Genomic DNA, 20,992 nt, shown 5'->3' with positions numbered 1-20,992 from the left:
TAACTTTCAAGATCACATTGTTCCATATCAACAAATTAACCTCTGGGCAGGACTAAGGACATCAAAATGTCTGTGGGACGCATGAATCTCTCACCAATGTGGTCACATTCCTATCTGTTGCTTACAAGACATTTTTGTAAAGAAACTAATTTTGCCATTCACAGACTGGATTACACGTACAATTGTGATGGGCTAAGGACTCAGCTCCACCAGTTACGGTCAACATAAAGTATCATAGTTTTGATTGGGGAAACAGCTGTCAAACATATGTCAGCTAAGGAAGGAAGTCCATGTCACAGAAAATCCAAACTGTCAGTGCAGATGCACATTCTGACAGTGCCATAGCACCAACTGAGCAATGCCAATTCAGAAATATCTGCTGCTTCAAAATTGTGCAGTTTGTCACAGTCATCAGCAAGGAAGCCTACATCCACTAACACATGTGTGATGTACCATCACATCTAACCCAATCATGAGGTGGGCCATGCTTATTTGAACTGTCCCTTGTGTCATTCTGTAAATGCTGGCATTCTCTTGTGTGCATGCAGCCATGTGTCTGTCCACCACAGTAATTAAACTGAGAGGAGGAATCTAGTGGCATGGGACAGCACAAAGCAACACAACACACACAGCATCAGACACAGTCTGACCAACTTACAGCTTCAGAAATCCTCATGGGCTTTGGATGTGTGCCTTCCACACAGTGGTTGGCATAAAACATGGCTGGAAAGTAAAGAGGTTAAACCATAATAATATCTCAAAACAATCACTTACCCCCTTGTTGCTGCCCTCAACTGCCCATGCTGCTCTGGGAAAGCTATCGCAAGGATGCAGGCCATAGGCCATTGGGAGGGGAGGGAAGGGGTCAAGGTGCAATGCACCCCTCTGGATCAGTGGGAGGATGGGTTGACTTGGCTTGAGGCATATTTTCTAGTTGTCCACCATAGGTCCTCCACCTCTTCTGACAGTGCAGGCCATACTGCTTGTGGACCCCAAGGTCTGCACCTTCTTTGCGATGACCTTCTAGATATCCCGCTTTTGATGGGCGTATAGATGACATGAAAAAACAGGAAAGGGCAATTCAGTGTCATTGTTGGGCTGCACTGCAGTGACATCATGAATTCCCAATGAACAAGTACATTTCCAAAACAGTTGCAATTTCTTTTGTCAACAAAACAGTCATAGGTAGAGTGGAATAACTGATTTGCAGTTATCTCATGTGCACCATTAATGCTTGCTGGATCCTCATGTTATCTACTCAGGCCTACAACATCATCATGGCTAGAACTATGCAACCAATTCTGTTGTGAAAGCCACCCATTTTCACTCACAATGATTGTGAGCCACTGCGGACCATACCACCTGTACATTTCTTGCACATAATCATACTCACATCGTATATTTTACTTCCTGTCTAAACTGCCAAGAGTCAGAACCCATGGTCTACATCACATACACTGACTGAGGGCAACAGAGGAGGGTTGCTATATAATCAATGAGAGCAGGGATTTGTAGGTTGTTTGGACATATGTGGATTCTTATGGGACAGACTGAGATGGATGGTGGTGAGCCACTGTCATCTGAACTTGCTACACCTAAAATAAGTCTAACTATGTGTTGCTTCGTGACAGGTTGTCATCATCAGAGCTAAATGATTGACAATATGTGCTGGGCTCCAACGAGACAGTACAGCATCAGACAACTCCAGAACCCCATGGTTTTCAAACCTAATCATTGGTTCAACATCAGCTTTATGGTGTTGATCATACAACTGGTACTCTGTCTACTGGCCATTGTCAGTCAGTGGCCTACAGTTTGTGTGAGGAAATAGGATTTGTGTGATACATAGCCACACATTGCGGCTTCTACGGTCAAATGTCTTAACACTGTCATGTACAGAACATTCATACATTGGTCACAAAAATCTGTCAACTCAAAGCACAACAACAACCACATTACCAAAAGGGAAACAAATATCCTGTGAAACGTAAAGGAAAAGGTTACTCAGTCAGACATTACCTAATAAGCCATATGTTCCTCTGGGATCCTATAGAGTTGGCTTTACAGACAGATGAGCTCCAGCTCCTCAGGGGAGAAGGCAGGGGCCCTGTCACCTGCGTTACCCGGTATCCTGGCTCCCAGAGGTCAGGTGATAGCAGCAAAAATCGATGAGGTCTTGATTGCTGCAGTGTTAAGAGGCAAGTGATTCTTTTTACACAACACGGAGCACAAGTACACAGCAGATACGATCCGTGACGGAGACAGACACAGCCATTGGCTTTTGTGCGTAGCCCTCACACACGTTAACCTATGACAGGGACTGTGGTGGAGGTTTCCACCTACTACGCGGTCCACATCCGCTAACGGCCATTGGCTATGCAATGTCCTGATGGCAAAGTCAGGCCGATGGCATTTTAGGGGGTTGTAGGGTGTTTATCTGCACATTTTACAATCTTATATAAGTCACCAGTACTCAAAATGGGGGCAAGTGCATTTCTAACAGTCAGATACAAATGACACTTTTATGGGCAAGATATGACATGTAAAAATGTGTACCATGATTGTGTTTGTCAATAATAGTGCCACAGGGGTAGTACTACCCCTGTTGACGGTATTTATAAAAAAATAAAAAAATATAGGTGCAAATAATACAGGTCAAACGTACTATCTGCACACAATGATGAAAAATCATAAATGTGTATAATTTACATATTAGTTGGCCATACATTTGTTGTCAGTGTGTACATGTATCAACTAATGAAATTTTTTACTGTTACCCAGTAGTCAGATGTGCTTTGACCTTAGTAGTAGGGTGTGACCATTTAATCTTACATTTTCTTTCCTATATGTACAGGCTTTACTATTAGGGTGAGCACCCGCTAAGGAAATGTGGTAAGCTCGGGCAGCACTACTGCTAGTAGTTCCAGTAAAAAAAATTATTCACACATTTGCAAAGTTGAACAATATGAAGCTACGTATAATGCTCCCAGAATCCTCTCTGACTAGATGCAAATATTTGCAGAAGCTTGAAAGCAATATTGAGGATTTTTTTACTTCAAAATCAAAACTTTCATTAAAAAAATGTAATGAGGAAAAACGTTTTGCTGATCTGCTGTGAAATTTTAGGTACAATTTCTTTGACGCGTCACTTAGTGAAATTTGTTGGTGCATGCTAGTGTTTCTGAAAAAATATACCCATAATGGAAAAATTGGTGTAACCACTTTCAACAAGATTATGAGAAACTTGGAAATAAACAAGCATTGTCAAAGTCAGTAGGTTAGACATTGATTGTCAGCCTTTTGGTTTTGTCAGTGAGTGTCTTGATTTGACATGGGTTTTGTAAAACTTTATTGTTGTCTGAGCAGCCGGGCCCTCACTATTACAACAAACATCGGCAAAAGCAAAAATATTTTTTGGTCTCAAAAAGCACACATTGCCACGGTAGTTCTTGGCATTGAACAAAACTACTTTTTGTGCCAGTTTGCTCCTTGTGAATGCTGCCATGCATAGTGAAGCCAGCCAACAGACAGAGAGACAGAATTGTAATAAAAATAAAAAGGTGTTGGTTAACGCCAGACCTAATCAGCAGCCCAATTCTTAAAGGATGTCACAAAAGTACACCCTTGGTATATGTCCATGCATTAGTGCAGATGTACGGCCCATTAATTACACAGAATTTACAGAAGTAGGCAATGGCCATTGATACTCCTAGAAAATATTTGTGAACTACGTTTTAGTTCAATCAAATACATATGTCTTGATTAGCTCATGCAAAAATCTGTTGTGCATTTACAAGTTAACTTTCCCTCCAATAACTTTTTTCCCCAACTGTCAGGAAGAAATGTCCAGCCTTCTCAGTATGGAAAACAATTAGCGATGAGCTGGTAAAACCCTCTAAAACATGCATGTTTGTAGGTTTGTACAGACTCATAAGGGCATTCCAAACCTGGAACCATTGCTTACTGCTACCTACAGCCTGAGCATTTACTGTGAAAAGGTGGCAAAATAAGGGATTTCCTAGTATATAAACCCTACCATAGTATGAGCCCTGGCATAATCAGAGGGGCTATTATCACAGCCCTTACATAATGAGATTGCTGCTATGTTTTGTCACAGACTGCATGGCACCAAAGGGACAAGAGGATTTTGTTACAAGACATGTAGATTAATGAAGCAACCTGTCCCATGGACTCGTAGATATTTTATTAAATTCCACAAACCTGCCTGATCTCCTGTCTCACAATATGAATCCAGCAGCCACAACACCAATAATCAAACTCATGGCAGTACTGCATTTTGTAGGAACTGGCACCTTTCAACACTGTGGCAGTATCTCGGGGCATGTCCCAGCCAACTTTCAGTGATGTGATACAAGAAGCCCTTGCTTCCTTGATTAAGAACATGAACAGCTTCATCGAATTTCCACATCCACAGGATTTAGCCATTGTGAAGGGACAATTTTATGCTTTGGATGGAATACCATGTGTGGTTAGAGCAGTAGATGGCACGCATATTGCCTTGGCGCCACCACACAACAGAAAACAGGTCTATGCAAATCTGAAGGTCTTCCATTCCATTAATGTGCAAGTTGTCTGCGTACTAGCGGTATACATCATAAGGTTATTTGGCCTCTTCCCAGGGTCAACACATGATTTATTCATATACCCATGCAGATGTTATAACTTGGACCAGAGAGGGCCTGGCTTGTTGGTATTTACAACATGACTTGTAGATATTTTGCCTGAATCTTAGTTTAGGAAGGTACAATGGTTTGATCTGATAGCAATCTGTTGATGTGTTGCTTCTGTGTAGGATACGCAGCGTATCCTAACCAACTGTGGTTTTGGCACAGCTGAGGAATCCACCAACGCCAGGGAAAGTGTGCTTCAATGAGGCCCATGGAAGAACATGGATGCAACTGGGGGGGGGGTCTTTCAGGCTCCTGAAGGCTATGGTTAGGTGCCTGGCCAAGACCAGTGGAGCCTTTCTCTACGCATCCGCTAAGGTGTGCCAAATCCCGGTTGCCTGCTGCCTTCTCCATAACCTCACCCTGAGGAGAGATGCCCCTATATTTGCCGAGGAGGGTGACCATGAAGAGCCCCCAGGTGCGGCTGTTCAAATGCCCTATGAATATGACAGTGGTGAAGAAGAGTTGACTTACGTCAAGATGTGATTGCCTACTTCTTCACCTGAGTGTAAGTTTACCTTTACAAGGTTTATGCTCCAGTGTTAGTAGAACTTGGACTCTAGGTTACATATCTGTCTGCTATGGTACTTTTTTTTAGGACTGGTCAGTGCAGGAATGGTGAAGGCAAAGATGCTGGTGGACCAGTGTTTCCCCACACTGGGTTATGTGGTAATTGAAATAGTTGAAAAGTGCTTATGCTAAGTATATGTGTCCTCATGACTTGTCAATTGAGTTACATATTCTCTGTGTTAAAACTGATTTTCCATTGTTAGTCTGTTTCAGGGTCCTTCACCATGCCATATTCATTTGGACATTTCAATATTGTAATATTAGCAGTGATATGTTGCTGTTTGGAAGAACAAAGTGAACATGTGTTGATCCAGGGAGAGACACCCACTCGGGATGGACAAACCTTTTCCACAGACATCTTGCACACTGATGGCATCGAAGTTCAGAAGATTGTATTTGATTTGTTTTCTGTGTGATGCTGCCATCAAGGCAATATGTACCACTTGAGTTGCTCAAACCACATGTGTATGTGAAACCCTAGTATACTTTTCTCACTTCACATTGACTATTGATGTGTTTCATCATCGGTGATAGGTTTTTTTGTTAGCACACCACTGAATGGTGAATGTGTCATTGCACTAGATGCTGCCACAGTGTCTTGTACTGGTCATGTGGCCTCAACTGTTGTCACTACCATGATGTGGACTTTTGGTGTTATTGATCTGGGATTCTTGCTGTGATGGCAGGATGTATGGCTCCAACTGAGGTCATGCATCAGTGATAGTTTGCCTATTTAATCTGTTCCGGTTGAACAATCCCTTTCCTCCTCGGTATCAAGGTATTGGAGCCTATATACCTGATTGGCGCAGACTAAGGGGTTAGGACTGTTTTTTGTTACTTAGACTCCATTTCTACAAGGAGTTGTTTCCAAACTTTGCATGCTCCACATACATTCTCAATAGAGTTTGTTATCTTTGAATCATTTTTTGGCACTTTCCCACTCTGTAATTCCAACTTTTTTTTCTACAAAATGATTGTACATAGTGTTCCCAACATGATGTTGGTATATAGACATGACAATGGAAAGTCAAAAAATATTCGAACAAGAGTCTTGTACTTAGTGCCCATTACATTTATTGTGTAGAAACAAAAATAAGTGTCATGTAAATCAAATAATTATTTTTCAACAGGAAGAGTCTGTCATCGTGGATGGAAGCATGGTAGTAGAGCCAAAACCATTTTGGAGTCCAATATCCAAAATACTACAGTCCTCAGAAAAGGGAAATGTGTCCATGGAATAGTCCACAGGGTGAATGGTAGACACACAGGGGGAAATTAAGTTCAGTGTCTCTTGAAGGTGGCTGTGTTAGTCTTGCCATCCTCTGCTGTTGGTCCAGATGATCGTCCCCTCCGGGGAGGCGGGCGCACAAGTGCAGGAACTGGGGTGGTAGGATCAGGCTCCTCCAGTGGCAGGTCTTGCCTCTTTGTGGCAGGCAGAGTTGTAATTTGCCCAGATGTTGAGGGATTACAGACAGGGGCAGATGGCCCAGGAAAAGCCTTGTGCATGAGCTGGTGGATGTCATACATCAACCCAGCCAGGGAGCCCAAAGTGGAACTGATGTTCTGGAGCTCCACATTGGTCTCCATCTGCACCTTCTTTAGGTACCAGATCTCAGTTAGTACCTGTTCCATCACGTCTTGGGACTGTAGACGTGATCCCAAGATTTGGTCAAGGGTGGTCTGGCTCACCAAAACCCCAGTAGCCTCCCTTGGCTGGCCCACAAATTCCCTTCAATGGCCTCTACCCCCACTGGCCTGTGCCCTTGAGGTGGGCCCTAAACCATTGGTTCCTGGCAGATCTGTTGCCAGGGTTCTTGGTGGCTCAACAGGAACCAGGACTGAGGGTGGGGGCATAGGCTGGGCGTTCTGCCTCTTGGTGCATAGGTAATGGAGGTGTCCTCCTGCTGAGGTGGTCCTGCAGCAGTGGTGGGAGATGTTGCCGTGGACTGGGTCTGACTTACTGGAGTGGTTTGGGCAGACAGACCAGATAGGCCAGCTTGCTCCTCATCACCTGGACTGGACTTGCAGCATTGGGATCCTCACTGAAGGCTTGCTCCTTGGCTGGAGTGGAAGTCTCCTGGCTGCCAGATGGGTAGTGCACTGGTCCAGGTGGTTGGACCTGTGAATGATACAGAGGATATGTGAATTAAATGTTTTTTTTGCATTTGACAGACACTAGGACCGCCACAGTGGTGAGTACATTGGAGTCCTGATCCTTTCCAAGGCCTAGCAGGCTGCAAAACATTAAAATACACAATAGTTCATAACTCACATGATACTGCAATTGAACATCATATTAACAGCAAAATGTTACTTGTGTGTGGCTACTAATTCTGTTCTGCATGCCACTACAAATGTTCTTATATCTTGGATTCAGAAAAAAAATACTTAAATAAGCATTTTCAACAATTCACTGTTTCTGTGAGTGGGGGTTTACATGGTTGAGGTGCACAAGACATGATATTTACTTCCTAAACATGACACGGTGACTGACAAATGCATCCGTTTTTTAGATGTATGTTCATATTGAAGTAATAGACAGTGTTCCAACATTACCCTCCAGTTTTGATTGTCAGATCCAGGAACAGAGCATCATGGTAGTTGTAGTCATCTGACACCATGGACAATACTTGTTTGAAAAATAGTTTTCACATATCACTTTTAATGACTGCATAAGGTATGAAAACACATTTGTAACTGGGACACACATATGGATATCATGTGACTGGGAGACAATGCAACTTACGGACAGCATACTCTCCTGTGAAAATGGATGTAGTTTTGGACCTGTTTTGGGTAGGATAACAACATACATTGATAGACAGTAATATCCAGAGCTCATGCAAGGAGTGATCTACAGATAATCTGTCTAGCCATGTAACATTCTGATAGGAGGAGAGCTACACCCATGCTGCTGCAATTTGTATGACAAAACATATTTTGCTTAGTCACAAATAGCTACATCTGTGATGCTAAAGTTGTTGCAGCAGTCTAACAGTCTACCTTAAAGGCAGGACTCGATTAGTGATTGTCGACACATAGATAGATCTGACTTACCAGTCTGCACCCCACAAAGGATTCCAGTCCAGCCTTCACGATAGAGGATTTGCAAGACCTTCTCCTCTGAGGAAAGAGTTGTAATGGGGGGATAGGAGAACCACCACCAACCTTCTGCCTTTCCAGGTGATGCTTGGAGGCCAGTAAACAAACCTTCCCCTGCAGGTCATTCCACCTCTCCCTAATCTCCTCCTATGTGTGCAGGTTATAACTACTGCATTCACCCTGTCAGCTATTGTGGACAACATTTGCCTTTTCTGGGAAATGATAGTATTTTGGACTTGTGCTTTAAACCATTGTGGCTCTATTCTAATGAGTTCATCCACCATGACAGCCATTCTCCCTCTGTGAAACGGGGATTTCTTCTCTCTGCCATTGTGAAATTATTCTTTAAAAAAACAAGTGCTGAAAAAAAGAAGCATACTGTAAAAAATAAATTTGACAAAAATGACACAGAGGTAGAGGTAAACAGAATAAAAAACAATCTCCTATGTTGTGGATTTGGATGGCTGTCTGGTCTTCTGCAGTGGAATGGCAAATGATCATGGTCTGAAATTGAGTTTGTTTTATAGTGTGTTTTGCAGGTGTTCACAATTGTCCAATTTGCAACACGTGTGGGCTACTAGCACTCAACCAATGGCCACAGCCATGGTACTATACTTTACACGTCCCGCCATGAACTCCCGCCATCATGGGCCCGCGGCTGACACACTGGTGGAACGACTATTGGATCTAATTAGGCTTAGCGGGATACCGCCGTCGAGACGGCTATGAAGTGCTAATCATCAGTTTTTCGAGTTCGCAGCATCAGCTACGGAAACCAGCTAACTTGACAGAGTGCACTTCCTCATGGCAGTCTTTGGCTTAGCTGCAATACAGCTTAATACGGCAGGCGGGAGACTGCTGCTGTGACAGTCTTCCCAGGCTCTTTCTTTTCATAACATTGGTGTGTGTTAGTGCCATTTGTATGGCCTGACTTGACAGTGCAACAATCTCCAGAGAATTATGTGAGAATCACCAGGAGAGGGGCTTTGGCTCTGCCTACATGTTTGGAATAAGGGGTACATGTTTTGATTGGGCAGAAGTTGGGTGCTTGCACAACAAGCATTGCCAAAGCCAATAGGTCTCACCTTTGGGATTTTTGTTGTTGTTTCTGTTTTACTGTAGTTGTATGTACATTAAGTATTTATTGTTTGTGTTAATCCAATAAAATTGCTGCAAGGCACGTGTGGAACATGCCTGTCACAGCTTTGTGTTTTACGTGGATAGCACACTGCTTCTGTAGCCGAAATTCTGGCTTGACCTGTAAGTCTGAAGTTACAAACCTTCAATTCAGATGTATCTGACATGCTTGCGGTGCGTGCATATGTCATATATGTGAAGCTTAGAATAATCAAACACTTGTCTCTAAACTGCTGTGTATCTCTTGAGGACTTGTGAAGCAACCAAGAGATTCTTCCTGTTTCTTGGCAGTGCTTTCTATACCCTTTATGAAACCTAAAGCAATATAGTCTGTAGTTTGGTTGCAGTATTTACATAGCTTTCTGTAACACTGGTGAGGATGTCAAATGCTATTTGCACCGGGCTCCTGATCGCCCTTTGAAGCTCATGGTTTAAGGGGCTTGCATATGAGGTGCCTGAGGTCTGAGAACATGGTTGGTGCACAGTACACTTAGTGTTGCTACACGATAACCTAGGTGTTGCAGAGAGCATGAGAAGAAATTGCAGCCACATATGCAGGTATCTGCTATTGTATGGGGTAGGCAGTACTATACTTATTATGTGATGTCCACCCAAGAGAGACAAAGAAGCAGCCTACTGCAGGTACTACTGTTAAACTACCAAAGAACATATAGAAATACAGAGGAGAGACAGTGAAGCGACAGTGGAGGCACTGCTAAACCACCATGATAAATTATATGGAGTGTAGGAGGAGCAACTTAGAAATCTACAAAAAGTATTGTTAAATTGCCATGGTACAATTTCATTTAGAGTGGAAGGTTGACAACAAGATAAACAGAGACATCATCACTCAGTAACCAGTGGCAGCAATGCAGAAGTGAATACCTCTTCCTCGCATAGCTGTGCTTACATGCTCTCCAGCTCCTGTACGTTACTAACAGAATGGATAAGGTCCATGGACAATCAAGAGGTACTATGGCCCTCATCCATGATATCCTGTGATGAGCTGTCATCTGCCATTCCCACTTCTGGGTTTCAACTCTTCCAAAACACATGATTTACAATGTAGGCAGGGCTTGTTGCATAAACCAGTCACCCCCCTTCTTAAGGAAATGCGAGGGGTGTAAAACGAGACTTCACTCGCGGCTTATGCTGACATATTGAACACATAGTGAAACCAGAAGAGAGACTGGGAAATGCTTTGGAAAGTACCAACATTCAAATACATATTTTACCTGAGAATGTTCTGCCTTTCTTTGATTTATGTGCTTCATTTGTGTATCCTGGACAGTGGTCGAAGTGCATTAAAACAAGGTAGAGTGAGGGACTCCCCTGGGATGTGATGAGCGATCCCCCCACCACTACATTCCTCTATGATCGCCACTGCCAGAAGAAGTGACGTATATTATGCCAGGGTAAATGCCGGGTGGATCAATGCTTTTGTAAGCACCAAGAGTTGTTAAATTAAAGGGGTGACCCGGTTAGAGTCTCGGTATTGGCTCAAAAACATATGAAGTGAGCAAATCCCGTAATCACCCAGTGAAAGCAATCATGTTAAGCGCTCCATTAACTTTGGGTCGAGTTCGGGCTAGAGGGGAAAGAAGCACCAGGCACAAGGGGGAGTGGGATGGGTTGTAATGCCTCATGCGCACCATGGAAACACAGCACAAGCAATGGAGTGGGAGGTGTGTCCATCATGATCAACAAGCCCAAATTAAAAAGAATAATGTGTCAGACAAACGTTAAATAAACAAGTGAGTAAGAACATATGTAACAGGGGCAGTCTCACTGGGTGGGAACACCAAAAGGCAGGACAAAGACAATAAAGGTCCTATAGAAATGTAAGTTTGTACGAAGGGCACTGCAAGGAACAATGAGAAACAATGGGGATGCACAAAGCCCACAGAGAGAGATAAATCATGTCTCCCAAGACAGCACATGCACGCTTCCTAGACTCAACCTAAAAACAGTGCTTGCCCTGCACGAAGCTCTGATCATTTTTCTTTATCCAGCTGGCTGAATTTGAACTTTCAGGGACACACGCATCACGTGCTCATGCTGTTAAAGTGTCTTCCTTAACAAGATAGTTTATGGTGCTTGTTTTACTTTGGCAGCAGCACAGAAGGGAGGAGGGCAGTCATTAATCCACAGGGATTTTTAGTCGGGCTTCACACTGCACCTGTCACCCGACCTTTTAACCTAGACCAATATCATTCTACAGTTCTTTGCTTCCATACAAATGCATATGCTATTTACTTGTAATGCCTCATAATACCATACAATATTCCTTTAAAGCCAGACCAATTGCCATTGCCAAGTCTTGTTGAAATTGTTCTATATAGTTTTTCCTTACAACTCATCAAGGGCCTCGGGCTATGTCATATGGTACACATATGTGGGAAGTCATACTTTGCTAAGAAATCTTTGGAGTAGAGAGGACGCGGAGGAGGTGAGTCTTCAGACATTTGTGGGGCAAGTAAAGGCTTTCATGGCAGGTGCACAAGCTTGGTTTGTGTAGCAGAGCATGACTGACAGATTTAACAGGTATTTTTAGACTTTGATGTTAAAATGTCATCCTACCTTTGTTTTCTTTTGAGAAATACTTAGGTTTTTCCATATGAGTGTTTCTGTATTTGCGTTACCTGAACTTTAACCGTGGTATTTTCACTTTATTTCAATGTTTTTTTGCAAGGAGTATTTTCAGTTGTGGGCACAGCCATGATCCTTGATCAAGCTCCTCTTACACACGTCCCTCAATTCTACAACACAGAGATTGTATGCAGGGCGGGGTGTGTGACCTGGCCTTGTGCCTGCCTACTTTGCCTCCCAGTGTATGGAAACAGGTTATGATCCTTGGCCAAACATTGTCAGCGACCTCCTGTGCATCGTCCCAGGACCTGACTCTTACTAATGGGCTGACTATAGTTTAAAAAAATTCACAATATATAGTAAGCTAAGTGCTTTTTGAATGACATGTTGTGCAGATTTTTCAAACCACGGTGATTACATTCACCCTTCTTTGGTGCTTGAAGCCAGTCATGATGCCTCCTCTTCTATCTGTGAACTCCTTTTACCACAAGTAAATGTTGGCAAATTCACAAATTTTAAATTGGCAAAAAAAAGAAGCCATCGATCATCCAATATCATTGATTGAAAAATTCAAAAATAATTGAAAGATCTTAAGTTTAATGACCAAGATATCTCTAACTTGTAACTTTTCAATTCCTGCTCAACACATTTTTTCAAACGCTAATATCTGCTGAATTGATTCTCACCGAATTAAAAAAGCACACTTTCTGAGTGAAGTTTCACTTTAATGCCAAATTTTGTGTTTACCCGTTCTAGTTTTTTTGCTGCGTATAGAGCAAAATTTCCGATAGCAGCTAAAATGGCAAATACCTCTTTTTCCCCCCCAGCACAGAGCTGCACAAAATGTACCATGTGGACTCTTAGGCTATCTTGTTAGGTGTATGAATAGTTTCATATAAATGTATCAAATGGTGCCAAGATTATTATCAACCCAAAAAATACCTTTTTAGTGGGAAGTGCAGTTCATCACTGACAGAATATTGGAAAGAAATATATTGTGAGGACAGAATATTGTGTCAAAATTATCGAGGACCTAAATATTGAGAAGGTAAGTGCAAATAGGTAAGCATAGATTCACTATTCTTAAATCCAAATCTACATAACTTGAAAATACATATATCGCCAAGGTACACATATGTGGAGTTATATATGGTAAAACTTTGCTTCCCTATTGAAACTTACCTTCACAATATTTTTGTCCTCAGTATTCTTGACACAATATTTTGTCCCACAACATTTTTGTTTTTGATACTCTCTCTAAAACCATAACTACAGAGTCCCTATCTATGATATATATAGCCAAAAGTTACAGGGACATTCTTGTTAAAAAAATAGAATAAACAAAAAAAAGAAATTCACTTAACAAACAAAGGTTACAGGGACGTTATGGTTACGTTCTGAATTTACTGGCACAAAACCATAGGATTTGGCAGTCATAGTTATGGTTAGCTGAAGTAACTATAACTCGTGCCCTAAGGTAAATATAACTTGCGCCCCCGCCATGCACAGTTTTGTCCTCAATAATTTTACTGAAAATGTTACATTAATATTATGAATGATGTTATCAAAGATGCTATAAGTGATGTAATATGTGGGGTAATTAGCACTGCATGGCGAGGGCGCGAGTTTTAGTTACCTTAGGGCATGAGTTATAAGTACTTCAGCTAACCACAACTATAACTGCTGAATTTCTTTCTTTTAAAAAAAATCTTTTTATTACGTTTTCAACCAAAGAAAATACAGGTGTGCACCCCAACAAGGACAACACAGCACCCACTATGGAACAGTTACTGTGATGTACCTGAGACACATATACATATTGACATACACACCTAAGTTACACATAGGATGAGCAGTGGCATTTACATCTTGTGAAGGGTGGGGAACATTGGTACAATCAGACTTGAGAGGTCAAAGAGTTAGTATGCAGTAAATTGCCTGTTTCAAGTGGATTGGTAACGTGAGCAGTGGGACGATTATGACCATGCGCGTCTGACAACTCTGGGTCATTCAGCGTTAAGAAGTAGGCCCGTAGCGGCTGCCAGATGTCCCCTGTGTGAAGTAGGAGGTTGTAGAGAGGCATAAACCTCTGTGTCACAGTATATAAGACCATGGAGCCATGCCCGTGTTTTGGGTGGTCTTCGAGCCCCAATGCTGGGCTATTTCGCATCGGCTACAGCTGCAAATCAATGTAGAGGTTTGGTAACAGTCTCTACATAGCTCAGTAATGCCTTCAGACGATTTGGAGTGACAGTGACATCCAGCATAGATGTAAGGATCAATTGATGTAAGGATAGTGTACTCCGACACCTGCCCCCATGTCCACATCAGATGAGCAAAGTCTGCATTACATTTCAAACAAGCAGCGGATCGGGTAGGGTCAAGTTTGGCCGAAGTGTTGGGTGGCATGTTAATTCTGCGAAGAAATTTGTAATGAATACGTTTGTGCCTATGATTAAGAGATACTGTGCGTGTTTGGGTGCAGCATTCATACCATACTTTGTCTGATAGTTTGGTGTCCTAGCTCCACTTCCCAGGCCTCCTGCACCCCCTGATCCTGAACTGCGAGATGGCTGAGGCAAATGTGGGACAGCTTGGAAATTAAACCATCAATGAAGGCAGCCGTGTTGAGAAATGTGAGGGGCACAAAGTCGTCAGGTGCGAGTGAGTAAGTGGGGAGAAGGGCCTGTAGTGTACTCTGTAGACGGCGGAGGAGAAAATGATCCATGTGAGTTGTGGATCTGAGGTGTACATCCTCAGTCTGTGAGAATACATGACCAACTGGAAAGAGGTCACCCAGGGTGAAGAGTTGATGAGTGCGAAGGGTGTGCTGCCCCAACTTCTCCTGTGTGAGTGGAAGCCATAGATTATCACTCAAAGGGAGCACCTAAGAGTATAGCAAGGTGCATGCCACTGGGCGGGCCGATCTCTGCCATGCCCAGCACGTTGTAGTTGGGGGCTGGACAACTGTGGGGTTCAGGGGGACGCCAGAAAGGTGTAGTGTTTTTTAAGCATGTGGGGAACACTAGATCGCTCTCCGCTATAGCACATGGTAGCCAGGAGTTGGGGTGGTACCAGTAGTATGTGTAATGGCATTGTGCAGTTAGATAGTAAAACTGAAAATTAGGGACACCGAAGCCCCTGCGCTTATACACAAGTGTCAGTAGCTCCCAATATAAGCAAAGGTGTTTCCTGGCCCAGGTCAGTGCGGTGAAGAATGAATTTGTAAAAGCGATAGGAATGTTGACAAACATATAAAAAATGTAGGAATACTACCATTTTTATCAGGGCGATACGACCCACTATAGACAAAGGGAGACGGATCGGGAAGTCAGTCTGAGTGCTTAGTTTATCCAATGCAGGTCCGTAATTTAGGTGAATATTTGTTCCAGGTCTCTGTGTATATAAATACCCAACTATGGGCCAGATGTAGCAAAGTTTTGCGAGTCGCAAATGGCCCGAATCGCTATTTGCGACTGTGCAAAATCGGAAATGGGATGCAAAAATCCAATTTCCGACTCACAAAAAGCGATGCGAGCCGTTAGCGACTCGCAAAAATTGCAACCCAATTTTGCGACCCGCAAATAGGAAGTCGCAATTTGCGAGTCGCAAACCATATGCAATTGCAACTCGCAAATTGCGACTAGTCGCAAAAAGCCCAGTTTGCATGTCCCATTTACCACTAACTCAGAGCAGGTGGTAACCATTACCAAAGTATAAAAGGAGACCCAGAAGGCATCTGGGTTACTCAAGATGGCGGAGATATACCTGATAGCAGTGAGGAGGAGAGCCCACGCAGCCCAGCAGAGGAGGAGGAGGAGCCAGAGACAGGAGAAGATTTACAGAACAAGGCAGACTCTTTTTCAGCAAACTGAGGAAGAGATATATGACAAATACCGCCTTAGCAGCGCAGCCATACTAGAATTAATTGAATTACTAAAACCACAGCTAGAACGCCAGACTCTGCGCAGCTGCGCCATCCCTACGCATGTGCAAGTGCTATGCTCACTGCACCTCTTGGCCTCAGGGAGCTATCAGGGGGTCATTGCTGTGGCAGGTGGGGTATCTCAAAGTGCACTGTCAAGGTTCCTCAGGGCATTCCTAGATGCCATACTCACACACATGTCTCACTTCATATACCTACCCAGGAATGAGGCAGAAATTAACAGCACCAAGCTGGACTTTTACCGGATTGCCAACTTTCCCCATGTCATAGGGTGTGTAGATGGGACACATATTCAAATATGCCCCCCTGCAAACCTGGAACTTCTGTTCCGCAACAGAAAGTGTACCCACTCACTCAATATTCAGGTTGTTTGTGACGCCCATTATGTCATCACCGACATTGTTGCAAAATTTCCAGGCAGTACCCATGACTCCTACATTTTTAGGCACAGTGGGATACACCAACGCCTGGAACGTGGGGAGTTTGGAGACAGATACCTCCTAGGTAGAGCTGCATACACCTCGTAGACATACACACAGGTCACTGTGCACACCAACCAGGACTTTCTAACAGTGTAATGTTTGTGCCCAACAGGTGACAGTGCATATGCACTACGGCCATGGATAATGACTCCATTCTTAACACCCAGCAATGATTCCGAGAGGCGATACAACAGTGCACATAAGAGGACCAGGAACATAATAGAACGCACCTTCTGATTGCTGAAAGCAAGGTTCAGATGCCTCCACCGCAGTGGAGGTGCCCTTCCAGTATACCCCCATTACAGCATTCAAAATTGTTGTCGCATGCGCCATCCTGCACAATATTGCCACCTGACGTGGGCTACCTCTCACTCCTGCAGACCCAGATTCAGAGGATGAAGAGCAGGAGCAACCACATCGCCATCATGGGGATCGGAGTATAGCAAATCAAGGCAGACTGAGACGGCAACACATCGCAACCCAATACTTTGGAAGGTACGTGTCAACTTCAACCATACTCACCTATTGACCAAAAACTCCATTTGTTAAGTGGAACAAAAAAACTATTTAATATGTGCAGAAATTGAACTATTTACAATAACTAACTGTTCATGAACATCAAAAAGCAAACCATGCATGGGGCACATTGCCGTCATGTGCCCCAACATCAGGGACAGGGTTCAGTCTATGTCCTACGGCGGCCTCTGCCAGCCTGTCTGGTCCCAGGTTGTTCTGCAGTGCTCTGCCTGGTACTCCCACTCCGGAGCACCCTAGTGTCACTGGCAGAGACACTGCTCACTGTAGAGCCCTCTTCGCTGTCCTGGGGGGTGTCCCCTGTGCCCCTGGACAGACGCCGTGCCTCCATTAAATCGATCACATGTGTGATCCGGCCAAGGCCTCCAGCCACATCCCCTGCAAAGTGGCCCATTTCAACTTGGAGGCCAACTGTCCTTCTCGACAGGCCAGTGGTGTTAACTGCCAGTCTGCCAATTGATGTGGCCATCCTGTCCAGCCTCTGGAGCAGCTGACGGTCCCTGCGCCGCCCACCCTCGCTCTGTGACAGTAGTCCTGCCACCAGTTCCCTCATGGACAGGGCTAGGCCCCCAGTGTTTGTGCCAATCACGTCCAATTGGGAATGGAGCTGCTGCATGCTGGCCTCATTGCTCCTCACAAATCGGTGCAGCACCCCACTAATTCTCCCTAACATATTGTTCTGCAGGCGCTGACCACGGAGCAGCTGTGCCTCGGTGTTGGTGGTAGATGGACGGCCGGACTCAGCCTGCAGCCCTGCTCTCCTGAACCTGCGTCGCCTGCGCAGCGGTGGATGCCCTGTGTGCTCTACTGTGGCACTCTCGGCTGTTGCTGGCGCAGCCTCCTGAACCACTGTTGCAGCAGGTGTTGACATCACGGGGATGGTGTTGGTGGTGCAGGTGGGAGTGGTGGCAGCTCCTGTGCTGTCCTCATGGGGCTGGCTGCTGTGGCTTGTGGTGGTGTCTTGTGGGAGACCTGTGGGACATGGGGAACAGACTGTCAGTGTCTACTATCTGTTGCACACTTCCTAATAAACATTTGCCTATTTACTGCCTACTTGACTACATTGCCCATAATGCATCATTCTGGTGTTTGCTACCCTGAAATGGAGGTATCTTGGTTGTGCATGCCCCTGTGTACATGGTGGGTGGCGGTATGGCATTGATGGGGGTACAGGCATATCACATGGTACTCACCGGTTGATGTAGTGGGCTCAGAGGTGTCCAGATCTCCAAATCCTGTCACTGCCTCCTGCTCCAGGGTCTCCTCCACCCTTTCCTCCAGGGGTGTGGGTGGTGGTACGGATGATGGTCCCCCTCCTGTGCCTCTCATCTCCCGGAGCTTTTCTGCCACCCTCTCCTTGGTCCGGGAGCGGAGGTCATACCACCTCTTTTTGATCTCATCCACACTCCTGTGGCTCACCCCCAGGGAGTTCACTTTTCTTAAATCTCCAGCCAGAGTTGTTTTTTGGTTGAGTCTGGCACATTGAGGGCTGCCTTTCCAAAGAGATCATCATAGTGCTGACAGCATTCTTCTGTCAGCACCTCCAGCTCCTTCTCAGAAAATTTGAGTTTTCTCTTTCTTGGTGTTTCTGCCATTGTAGCTGCTGTTCCTCCTGTTGGCTGTTCAACAGTTTAAAATGGGTGTGGTCCTCCCTCCTCCCAGGTGTATTAGTAAACTTCCTGGCTGTGATGTCATCATCATGTGCCAGGAAGTGTTTCCAGAGTGTTCTGGAGTGGTTTCTGGAGTGTTCTGCAGCACCTGCAATCAATTTACATGGTACTCGCAATTTGCGACACCCACCGACAGCGACCTCGCAGACAGTGGACTCGCTATCTGCGTTGCGACTCCGGGTGCGAGTCGCAAATTGTACACGGACATTGTACCTGCATTCTTATTAGCGACACGCAATTTGCGAGTCGCACATGCTCGCAAATTGCGAGTCGCTAATTTTTTTGTACCTACATCTGGCCCTATTTAACATGGTCGGAGTACCAGGAGAGTGGGAACTCGCAGTTCATGGGCGTAGCTGCCTCCGTGAGAGGAAACATTTCTGACTTGTGCCAATTGAACCATAACCCCAAGAAGTTGCCAAAATGAACTATTTACATGAGTACCGACCTCAAGTTAGTGGCAGGGTGCGGAAGAAACAAGAGGATGTCATCAGCATAGAGGGAGACCAACAAGGGCCCAGTCTTAAACTGCAGTCCTCTATGCAAGTGTCTCTCCTGTAAATGTCTGATGAGAGGGTCCATTGCGATAATAAAGAGGAAGGGAGACAAGGGACAGCCTTGCCTTGTTCCTCTGGTGATAGGGAAGTTGGGCATCAATGTGCGTTAATTCGGATCTGGGCAGTTGGGAAGGAGTAAAGTAACATTATCAAGGAGGCAAATCCGTGGGATATGCCAAGTTTGAGGAGTGTGGCTTCCAAAAAATGGCATTCTATAGAATCAAAAACCTTCTTCGTGTCTAGTAAGGCCAGTGCTGCCGGGGTTTTCGGGGACACTCTGTGGAAAGCTGAAAATACAGTGCGAAGACTGATAGATGTGGATCTGGGGTGCAGAAATCCCAATTAGGCTGGTGAGATGATTTGGTCCAGTAACAATGAAAAACTGCCAGTTTCCCAAGTTAGCCAGGATTTTGTTGTCGACATCTACTAAGGACAGAGGTTGGTATGAGCCATAAAAGACAGGGTCTTTGCCAGGTTTTAATAGTAGTGAGATCACCACTTCTCGAAGTGTAGGTGGGAGCGTCCTGAGGTCAATGGCCTCTTGGTACATGTCCATTAAATGCAGGGCCAGGAGATGCGTATATGTCTTGTAGAAGATACCTGTAAAGCCATCCGAGCCTGGCACTTTTTAGACATCTAGGCCCATATATGTAGATATGCTGATCCCTCTAGTGTCTGCTTTAAAGACCTCCCATAATACTGCTTTCGATGTTACTGATGCTGTGTTACATAGCAAAGTATTCTAGGATTGCAGAGCAGAGATCCGTGCAGAAGGCGTCATCGTGTAGAGTCATGGCAAGGAAGTGCCAGGAGCACTCCATGTAATCAATGGCAGGAATGCGCAGTTCAAGACTAACCAGGGAGTGGTCGGAAAGGGTGCATGGGAGGCGGGAAACACAGCCATGCTAAGACCATGTCGCAGGTGACATTAGCCAGAAATCTATGCATGACCTGGTGTCATGAGATGCAGAATAGAACGGGAGAGCAGCCAGGGTTCACGCAGTGAATGGGTCCTGAATATGTCCCAAAGTATGAGGTGAGGGGACTTAGTGTCCGGTCGTGCTTCTTGCAGCAGGTTGAAGTCACCCCAAGTATCAAATGATCCGCTGGTTCTCTATCAATGTGTGTCTGGAGTGTGTGGAAGAAATCAGGGCAATCGATATCGGGGGCATATATGTTGAGTAGCACAACAGGGCAGCCAGCTAGAATGCCCCTGACAAGGAGAAATCTGCCATTTGCGTCCGTAATGGTATGTTGACGATGGAAAGGTAAGCTTTTATCGATCAAGGTGAATACCCCATGTGAATATGAGCTATAGTTTGAATAGTAGCGATGGGGCTCCCATTGTTTAGCAAAGAAGCTGCTAGAGGTTGGTGACATATGGGTCTCTTCTAAGAAGACAATCTGCGTGCCATGATTGTTTAGATATTGCAGCACCTGCTTTCCTTTGCGTGGATTATTGAGACCTCTGATATTCCAGGGCATTAATAGGACATCCATAGTCAGTTGCTGCATCGTCTGTGCATCAGTCATCTGTTTGGGAAGAAGTGGCACTTTTGCGTCTTATGTGGGTGCACTTGATAACAAAATAAAAGCAAAGAAGCAATATTAGAACTATCAGTATGTAAACAGTCCCATCTCACCCTCCCACAACTGCAGAGGAAAAGCCAGGTGATACCCATAACATATTTAAGCATAAAAAACCCATTACATCAGT

General features: G+C 44.5%; 1 long non-coding RNA gene across 1 annotated transcript in view; it reads right to left on the bottom strand.

Annotated features, from left to right (window-relative positions):
* Positions 1 to 6,309: 6,309 nt before the first annotated feature.
* Positions 6,310 to 20,992, bottom strand: part of LOC138302145 (uncharacterized) — a 106,281-nt gene continuing 91,598 nt past the window's right edge. The window contains exon 2 of the long non-coding RNA XR_011205305.1: positions 6,310 to 7,377. This is a non-coding gene — a long non-coding RNA (uncharacterized lncRNA). The remainder of the gene's footprint in view (positions 7,378 to 20,992) is intronic.

Source organism: Pleurodeles waltl, chromosome 6 (genome assembly GCF_031143425.1).
Source record: "Pleurodeles waltl isolate 20211129_DDA chromosome 6, aPleWal1.hap1.20221129, whole genome shotgun sequence".
NCBI lineage: Eukaryota > Metazoa > Chordata > Amphibia > Caudata > Salamandridae > Pleurodeles > Pleurodeles waltl.
Note: the sequence above shows the minus strand (reverse complement) of the source record. Positions and strands in the feature narration are given on the sequence as shown.